A 10,512-nucleotide genomic window follows, 5' to 3' on the forward strand; every position below is an offset into this window, starting at 1 on the left:
TTGTTGCTTTCCTATTTCCAGGTGAGTTGAGATTTTTTCTGGTTATGTGTATGCTAATTTTACCTTAGACACTGAGTATTATGTCACAAGATGCGTGTTCCTATTTGAATCCAATGAACATAATATTTAATGATCAACCTAGATAGATTAATACCACAATTTTCATGCCTTTTTTGTGCTAAGACCCAAAAAGGTCAGCTTAATTTTTAAAACATTTATGGTATTAGTTGTATCTGTCTATTGTATGTGCCAGTCAATCATTATTCTGAAACTTGAACATCATTTTATCAGTTAATTCAGTTTTTAAAGACTTTGGTATGCTGTTAAGGATGAGATGCATTTATTCATAGCTTGTGGTTGAGACTCTGTGTTCATTAAAAACTTTATGGTATTACTTTTTAAAAACCTTCCCTTTCCATTATGTCATTAATATTTTCAGAGAGGGAAGGAATTTCTGGAAAAAAGGGGAAGGGTTTGCAGAAACAAGTATGAAGAACACATGGACTATAACAAGGAGGTGTGGAAACAGGAGGGAGGTGGGGAGGACTGGTGGGGCTCGGCTGGGATGGGGTAAAAGGCAGAAAATTGTACTTGAACAACAATTAAAATAAAACAAAAATAATGAAAATTATTAAAAAATATTTTCTGGTTATATGGGATTTTGCTTTTTAGTCAAGTGGCCAGAAAGCTGAGAATTTATCCTGCTTGCCACAAAATTTTGTGACTGTACCCAAATGACATGGGCAAAAGCAATGGGAGAACAATGTGACAGCAAAGAAACAAAGATAGTTTGCCCTGTCATATTGGGAGCATAGCTCCCCCTATCAGAATGGAGGTTCCCTCTTTCTCAGAGGGCTTTTTCCTGCAGACTCCCATTGGGGCCTCTGCCACCATCACCATGAGAGGATGGCTGGGGGCTGAGGTGTGGAACAATAGAGGAATGATAACCTGAGGATTTCCTAACTCTGAGCAGTAGGAGTTCTCTCTCCTGCTCTTTAAGCCAGAATCAGAGGGTCTCTTCTTAATCTTTTATTTAACTTTTCCTTCTTTCCTTCCTTCCTTCCTTCCTTCCTTCCTTCCTTCCTTCCTTCCTTCCTTCCTTCCTTCCTTCCTTCCTTCCTTCCTTCCTTCCTTCCTTCCTTCCTCTTGCCCTCCCTCTCTTCCTCCTTTCCTTCTTACTTCCCTCCTCTCCTTTCTTTTCTTTTATTGTTGTTACTATAATAGATGTCCCATACACCTCACCTCCACATTTTGTTCCTCTCCACCCAGGCCCTGGCTTGAAGATACAGAAGAAGGTACATGGTAAACTCATTGCTGTTTCATTGGTACTTCAAATTCTGGTCTTATTTCCAGCCTGCTAGTATTTAATTTTCGGAGTTTCCTAACAGCTGCTTCATGTAGAGTGTTTAGTTTTTATATTTATGTTCAGTGGCAAAAACTGGGAGTTTACTCAATTTTATTCAAAACTGGAATTATGTGAAATCTTTATTGATGTTCTTTTTTGTTATTTCCAATATTGTCAAATCTCTATCCTCCCACCTCTCTACCTTTCTTTCCATCTCTCTTTAATCTTCCTTTTTTCTATCTCTCAGTCTAGCCAGAGATTAAGCAATTTTTAAAATTTTTTTCAAGTAATCAGCGTTTTCATTGGTTTTTATTGTTTGCTTTCTTATTTCATTGATTTCTCTTTTTATCTTTATTATTTTATTTTTTCTGCTTATTTTGTATTTATTATCCTCCTAATTTTATAAGATGAACCATATGGGAAAATATATTTGCCAATGACACCTTGGACAAGGGTTTGATCTCCAAAATATACAAAAAACTCACAGGACTACACACCAGGAAGACAAACAATCCAATTTAAAAATGGGCAAGGGACCTGGACAGAGTATTCTCCAAGGAGAAGGACAGACAGAGGGCCCAGAGACATATGAAAGGATACTCAACATCACTAGGCATCAGAGAGATGCAAATTACAACCACAATGAGATACCACTTCACACTGGTCAGAATGGCCATCATAAACAAATCAACAAACAACAAGTATTGGCAAGGATGTGGACAAATGGAAACCCTAGTACACTGTTGGTAGGAATAAAGACTGGTGCAACCACGATGGAAAACAAAATGTCATTTCCTCAGAAAACTAAAAATGGGTCTGCCTTTTGACCCACTGCTGGGATTATACTCTGAAACACCAATTCAAATAAACCTATAAACTCCAATGTTCATAGCAGCACAATTTACAATAGGCAAGTGATGGAAACAGTCTAAGTACCCATCCATAAATGAGTGGATCAAAAAACTGTGGTACATTTACATAATGGAATACTACACTGAAGAAAGAAAGGATTCCTACCCTTCATGAAGCATGAAGGAACTGGAGAATATTATGCTAAGTGAAATAAGCCAGGCAACAAAAGACAAATACCACATGATCTCATCTGTAAGTGGATCCTAATAAACAAAACAAATAAGTGAGCAAAATAGAACCAGAGACATGGAAATAAGGAACAACTTTCAGTGACCAGAGGGGATAGGAGAGAAGAATAATGGGGGCAAGAAGGGGAAGGGTCAAGGAACAACTGTAAAGGACCCATGGACAAAGACAATGGGGGTAGGGAGGGAGAATTAAATGTGGGAAGTGGGTGGTAGGTAGGGCAGGGCAGAGTAATGGGGGAAAAAATGGGGACAACTGTAATTGAACAACAATAAAAAATGTAAGAAATGATTAATGCTTAGTTCATTGATGTTTGAAAAATTATATTATGGTAAAGTTTTATTTTTGCATTTTATTCCTATAAATATTTTCTCATATCTCTATTAGAAATGTTTTATCTGTATTTTACACATTTTTATATATTATTTATTTTTATTAAATTAAAAATATTTTCTAAACTGCCATGTGATTTCTTCTTTAAACCATAGGTTACTTAAAAGGTATTGTTTAATATTAAATATTTAGACATTTTACAGTATCTTTATTTGTATTCTAATTCGTTTTAGATTTGAGAACATATTCTACATTATCTCAATTCCCTTAAACTTATTTATCTTTTTCTCTTCTTTATATGTAATATTTCTGAATACTTCATTATATCCATATCACTTGTAAATAAGACTCACACTGAATTATATATTTTTCTAAATCAGTACAACTTTTTAAAAATAGAATTTCTTTGAATATAAAATGCATTACATAATTAAAAAATGTAAACCTTTTTTATTTTTACATTTAAAATTTCTTCTACTTCTGCCCTGGCTGGTGTAGCTCAGTGAATTGAGCACGGGCCTGTGAAGCAAAGGATCGCTGGTTCGATTCCCAGTCAGGGCACATGCCTGGGTTGCAGGCCAGGTTCCCAGTAGGGAACACACAAGAGGCAACCACACACTGATGTTTCTTTCCCTCTCGTTCTCCTTCCTGTCCCCTCTCTGTAAAGATAAGTAAATAAATAAAATGTTTAAAGAAATAAAAAATAAATAAAAATAAAAATAAAATTTCTTCTACTTCTTTTTTTCAACTATTTTTTTCTATCACCCTGACTTTTCTTTGCAAAGCAAACAACCATTCTTATAATTTTCTTGTGTGTTGTCCAGATGAATAAAAATAAGTAGAAATTTATATCCTTAATTTTGTTTATTTTATAATAGAAAATTGCATAATATACATCTTGTATTTTGTTTTACAAGAGTTTTGAACACCTCTCATATCAGTGCATAGAGAACTTCATTTATTTTACTTCTGCATATTATATATTTCCATTTACCCTAACATCTATTTATAAATATTCGAATTTGTCCCATTCTTTTTCATTAAGATAATGCTGAAATGAAAAATCTTACACTCATTCATTGTGCACATGTGCAAATATATTTTTTAAATAATGTTTGAAAATAGTAGTAAAGGCTTAAAAGCAGTATATTTTAAAAATATTAATAGCTTTGCCAAGTTATTCTCAAGAGAAATAGTACCAATTTACACTTACAAAAGCAATATATGAGAATGTTAATTTTTCCTAAACTCATAAAGAGAGCATGTTAACAAACTTTTGATATTTATCAGACAACTGAAAGATTGTGTTATGGTATAGTTCTAATCTTGCATTTTCTCTATTATTTGGGTAGCTAAGCATTTGTAACATTTAAGGACTATTTATATTTCTTGTCCTGTGAACTAACTTTTCATTTCCTTGGTCTACTTTTCAGTTGTGTTTTTCACCTTTTTCTTACTAAGTTCTATGAAATTTTTAATATATTAGGAGTTTTTTCCCTTCATCTTTGAATATTTTACATATGTTTTCTCAATATTTTGTCAATGACTTTTTTTTCACTAAGTACCATTTTATACTTATGAAATTTAACACATCAGGCTTTCTGGGATTGGGGCCATGGGGAGAAAGTCATTCCCTATCTCAGGACTGGAAAGAACTATCTTCTCTTTTCTTCTAGCATTTTTATGGTTTCATTTCCTATATTTAAATATTTGATCTATTTGTAATTTATCCTGAGTGTGAGGATTCACTCCTCTGCTTCTCCACTGTTTCCAATTGTCCCAACACCATTCATTTAATGGCTTATTTCTCTGTTAGTTTTTGAGATACCACACTGCATCACAATATTTCTGAATTTGGTTTTATTTTTAGACACCTTATTTCACTTATCATTCTGCCTATGTGTGTGCTGTTACCATGCAGTATGATTGCTAATAACATAATATAACAATACAAGGACCTGGAACACTTTACCTCCCACCTCTGGAATGTTATTGTTGCCCACTATGTACATTATATCTTGTATTTTTAAAGACTTTTAAATACTGACATGAGTCTCCATAGTTTTTTTTTTTTTCATTCAAAAGTCTTCAGATTTACTATATATTCAGGAAGATCTTTGATCATCATTCTTTCTTGCATTTAGACCTTCATTCAGGGAGTATTTTTTTATTGCCCAAAAAAAGTCTTTTGAAATTTCTTTTTGTGATGAACTTTTAGTAATAAAAATATAACCAAAGGCACTAAAATAGAGAACAGGCCGACAATGTCCAGAGGGGAAAGGGGAGAGAATTTCAGGGGAAATGGGATTTGCAGGAACAATTATGGGGGAAACATGGACAGAAACAAGAGCAAAAACAGGAGGGAGATCAGGAGGGTTAGGGTTGAACTGGGAGGGGAGTAAAAGGCAGAAAACTGTACTTGAACAACAATTGAAATTTTAAAAATTAAAAAATAAAATTAATATAAAAAAGACATTTCCATATGAACAAAATATAATCACTTTAGGTGTGCCATATTGGGTTTTCAGCACTCTGAAAATATTATTGCCTTGTTTTCCTCTTATTATTATTTTTAACAAAATTGATACTCATTGAAATTTCCATTTCTTTGTAAGTAATTTAACTGTTTCATTACTGGCACTCATTCTTTTTTTTAAATATACTTTATTGATTATGCCATTACAGTTGTCCCAATTCCCCTCTTCTTTCCCCTCCACCCAGCACACCCCTCCCACCCACATTACCCCCTTTAGTTCATGTCCATGTGTCATAAGTTCTTTAGCTTCTACTTTTCCTATACTACTCTTGCCCTCCCCCTATCTATTTTCTCCCCACCGTCTATGCTACCTATTCTCTGTACCTTCTCCTCCCCTCTCCTTCTCCCACTCCCCTGTTGCTAACCCTCCATGTAATTTCCCTTTCTGTGGCTCTACTCCTGTTCTAGCTGTCTGCTTAGTTTGCTTTTGCTTTAGGTGTGGTTGTTAATAACTGAGTTTGCTATCCTTTCATGTTCATATTTTTTAATCTTCTTTTTCTTAGGTAAGTCCCTTTAGCATTTCATATAATAAGGGCTTGGTGATGATGAACTCCTTGAACTTGACCTTATCTGAGAAGTGCTTTATCTGCCCTTTAATTCTATTTGAAAGCTTTCCTGGATAGAACAATCTTGGTTGTAGGTCTTTGGATTTCATGACTTGGAATACTTCCAGCCCCTTCTTGCCTGTAAGGTCTCTTTTGAGAAATCAGCTGACAGTCTGATGGGAACTCCTTTGTAGGTGACTGTGCCCTTATCTCTTGCTGCTTCTAGAATTCTCTGCTTCATTTTAATCTTGGCTAATATAATTATGACGTGCCTTGGTGTGTTCCTTGTTGGGTCCAACTTCTTTGGGGCTCTCTGAACTTCCTGGACTTCCTGGAAGTCTATTTCCTTTGCCAGATTGGGGAAATTCTCCTTAATTATTTGTTCAAACCACTTTTCCACTCGTGGCTGTTCCTCTTTCCCTTCTGGTACCTCTATAATTTGGATGTTGGAGCGTTTAAAGATGTCCTGGAGGTTCCTAAGCCTCTCCTCATTTTTTTTGAATTCTTGTCTCTTCCTTCTTTTATAATTCTATGTTTCTTTCTTCCTTCTGGCACACTCCATGGATTTGAGTCCCAGTTTTCTTTTTCATCACTATTGGTTCCCTGTACATTTTCCTTCATTTCACTCAGTGTAGCCTTCACTTTTTAAATCTAATTTGTAACCAAAATCAACCAGTTCTGTGAGCATCCTGATCACCGATGTTTTGAACTGTGCATCTGATAGGTTGGCTATCTCAATTACTTAAAAGTATTGGCTCTGGGGCTTTGATTTGTTCTTCTGTTTGAGCCATTTTTGGACAGGTCTCGCCTGTTATGTATGAGGCGCTGAGCCTTAAGTGTTCACCAGGGTAGGGTAACCCAGTTGCTGGGTTGTGATGCTGTATGTGGGGGCAGGGTCAGAGGGAACAATGGTGCTTGTTCCACTCTCTTGGATTTCAGTACCCTCTGCCACTTCCCACAAGCAAATTGGGCCCTGCTGGTGCTGGTTCCCGGGTGCGTGGACTTGTGTACATTCTGGGACCCTGTGAGTCTCTCTGACAAACTCTCTTGTGAGGCTGGGAGTCTCTCCTGGTACCTCAACCCCTGCAAGTGTTTTCAATCAGTGTTTTTAGGCTTTATTTCCTATCGCTGAGGCCCTGGGTTGCCTGGTATGTCTCACTGCCTGTTTTTCCTTGTTTAACTGCATGTGAATGTGTGATCATGGTCAGCCAACTGCCTTGCATGCTTTGCTCGTTTCCTCCCCATGCCCAGGGTCTGCTAGCCCCATGCCACCTATGCTCCTGAGTCTGACAGCCACTGCCTTTTCCTGCCATGACCCCTCTCTACTGGACATCAACTCTGCCCCTCTTATTGGTCTGGATGAATGGTTGTCAGACTTCAGTGTTGGGAATCGCTCTGCCTGGTTTCAGGAGTTGTAACTGCCCCCCATAGCTAAGGCTGAGTGAGCGACCTCTGGACTGCAAGCCACTAAGGAGACAAAGCTTATCTCTGGCAGCAGCACTGCTTCTGCTTCATCCCCTGCCCCCAACACTTGGTTGGTTAGTCAGAGACAGGTGAGACCCCCTCGGGGTGGGGGGCAGCCTAAGCCAGACACAATCACTTGGGAGGCCCTCAAGGAAGGACTCAGGGGGCTGCAATAAAGAGGGAGTGATGGACCCTCACCCCCAGCTATTCTGACATAGCCTGAGTCCCCATTTCCATCTGGGAGAAGTGCTTCCTGGCTCTAATCCACTGAAGCCTAAAAAACCTATTACTGGGAAGCCGGTGCATCCCTTTGCTAGCTAGAGCAGGCTCTGGGATAATGGGGCATAAGAAAGAATTCACATAGTCCTGTGAAGCCTGTTTTGCTAACAATGCTTTTATTCATATCATAAGGGTCTGAGCAGGAAATGAGTGTCTCCCAAAGTTTTTGCAACCCTCTTACCTGACAGACACTGACTCAGATTAAGCCCTCAGAATTTTTTGAAATGTTATCTATTGTTTGATCCTTGCCACCTGACAAAATAATTGATGAGATTTACCTGTATTCCTATGTGTTCTGAACCTAATAAAAGCTGTTGAAGAAGAGGTTCTTGGTCCTTCTCCTCTGAGATTGACCACCTCTCCTCCCCAAGCAGATCATGTCTTGGTAGTTTCACTTTCATTCGTGGCGGAAGGGGGGACTTGCTGGCAAAGTTGCCCCCAGACTTCTGTACAGTTCAATTTTCTGTCTGTTTTGGTTGTGTTTTTCTTTCTAAATCTTTGTTGTCCTTAATTTTGATCTTTTGAGGAGGTACAGTATTGCCACCTACACCTCCATCTTGGCTGGAAGTTCTCGTTCTTTATTACATTGTCTATTAGACCTCTCCATTTTTCTTATTGCATCATGTCACTCTATGTTTTTTCTTCATATTTCTCATCTTTTTAATATTTGTGCTATATTCTAAATGATTTATTCAGATTAATTCTAGTATATCAGATTTATTCATCTGATATACTAGGTCTCTCTTCACAAACTTCTAATCTACCAATTAACTGTTTCATTTTGTTCTCAGTTTTACTTACTATTTTGTCATTTCTAAAAATTTTGTATGGTTCCTTTTCCAATATACGTAACGGATGTTTTGTATTTTGTGGTAAACAGTTTTCACAGTCTTCCCAGTATTGTCCTGATCTGAGTACCTAAAGTTCAGTGTCCTGGAAAACACCTCAGTCCTGGGTGAACTAGACTGTGGGTCACCCTGGTATCTCATGCCCTAACAGATCTGACTCTGCTGATTATTGGTTCTTCTGCTTCTCCCTATAATGACTTGCTTCCTAATTTAAAAAAAAAATCTTATTATGGTACTCTTGTATTCTTTGAGACTATCTTCCAGAGCCTATGAGGCCTGATTTAAAATTCAGTACAAAGGATTCAAGTTTCCTTCAGTCAGTCATTTGAAGATGCTACTGATCAGACCATTTATTGTTTTTAAACTTAAATAATTTAAGTAGTTATTTAAACTATGAAAATAATTTAAATAATTTCAAACTTATAGAAGGGTTTCAAAAATAGTACAAAGTATTTCCACATATCCAAAATGCAGTCCACTAATCTGAACATCTCCCTCCATTTACTTTATTATTCTTGTTTTCTAAACCTTTTGTGGGTAGACTATATTCATTATGCTCCTTAATTATTAAATATCTCGGCATGTTTTTGCAAAAATGAGAATATATTATAGTCTGTTATCAAATGCAGGAAATTTATCTTTGATGTAATTAATATCTAAAATGAAGTACATATTCACTTTTTGCCAGTAGTTCCAATAAGGTTCTTTTAAGCAAGAAAATGTTTGTAATTTTGCATTAACTTTCATGTCCTTTTAGTCTCTGTTTACTCTGGACAGTTTTATTTCATTGATATTTTTTAAGAGAGTAGGCCACTTACATGTTCAACGTTCCCTTGTCAGGTTTTGTCTGATGTTTCTTTATGACTCATTTCAGGTTACCTCTTGAGGATATGTAAATGTTTTCTCTTCAGTAAAGGCCCAGCTTAAATTTATGTAGTTTGCCACTCTGTGATGTGTGTGTGTGTGTGTGTGTGTGTGTGCACCATGCAGCAGTATGCCTTTTACCCCAGTGCAGTGGCAAGGCTGGCTAGGGTTACCAGTAGTTAAGGAGGACTCTGTACCCCATCACAGCCAATGCTAAGTCACAAAGGTTTTTCTTCCCATCTCCAACAGAGGATTTTTATTGTCTTTGTTTTCTCATTCACCTTTTTACAAAGGTCACGGCCCTTCACAGTTCCCTGCTTTGTGAGTTCTTTATTCCCATATCACTACTTATGCCCACAGGATATTTTAACTTCCCTGGAGGTATTAAAGGTCCAGTGAACTGGAAATAGCAGTGAACCTCAGGAATGCAGTCAGCTCTTGCTTTCTAGTCTGGACTTGTCATATTTGTACTCCCATAACATTTAGTTTATTGCCTTATTTCCAGTAGGTATTAAGTATATCCTTGTTGAATTGAATTTTCTTGGGCTGGCTCATGGGAATGGCACTGACAGGAATAGCCATTCTGTTGATACTAGCCAACAGTGATAACCTGTCTCTATTGAGCAGAAAAGGTGAGGTAGAAAGATAGTTACCAGTGTTCTCTCTGGTTGTTTGCTGAACAGAAAGTACTAAGCAGCTATCTGTGAAATAAGTCAAAAAATGCAGCTACTCACCTGATTGGCCTTTAGATATGCTCTCTGCTCCATGATATTTATTGTATCCTCTCCAAAGAACTTAGAATTTCAGCACTTTTCATCAAATTAACAGGAGATATTCAAGGCTCATGAAAATGTTATTCTGTCCAGAAGGATAGAAATTCAGCTACTACTAACCAAAAACAGTTTTTGTCTAATTTCTTAATCCAGCTGGTTTATCAAAGCTTTAGTACATGCAATTTGATGGGAAAGCATAACTTTATAAAGATTAACATGTGACCTAAGTTGTACTGGGTAGCAGGAAGTCATCTTTTTAAATTTTTTTATTTTTTTACTCTGACCTCTGATGGGGACTTGGACTATATAGAACAGGGTCAAAGACCTCACTATGTCTGTCTTTATCTCCATCTTAAGTAGGCCTCTGCTTTCCTTTATACATATTTCAGCTGCCTTAATCCAATTGAAAATACATCTGTCACAGGGA

Source organism: Artibeus jamaicensis, unplaced genomic scaffold (assembly GCF_021234435.1).
Source record: "Artibeus jamaicensis isolate MK-2021 breed Jamaican fruit bat unplaced genomic scaffold, CSHL_Jam_final contig_354, whole genome shotgun sequence".
NCBI lineage: Eukaryota > Metazoa > Chordata > Mammalia > Chiroptera > Phyllostomidae > Artibeus > Artibeus jamaicensis.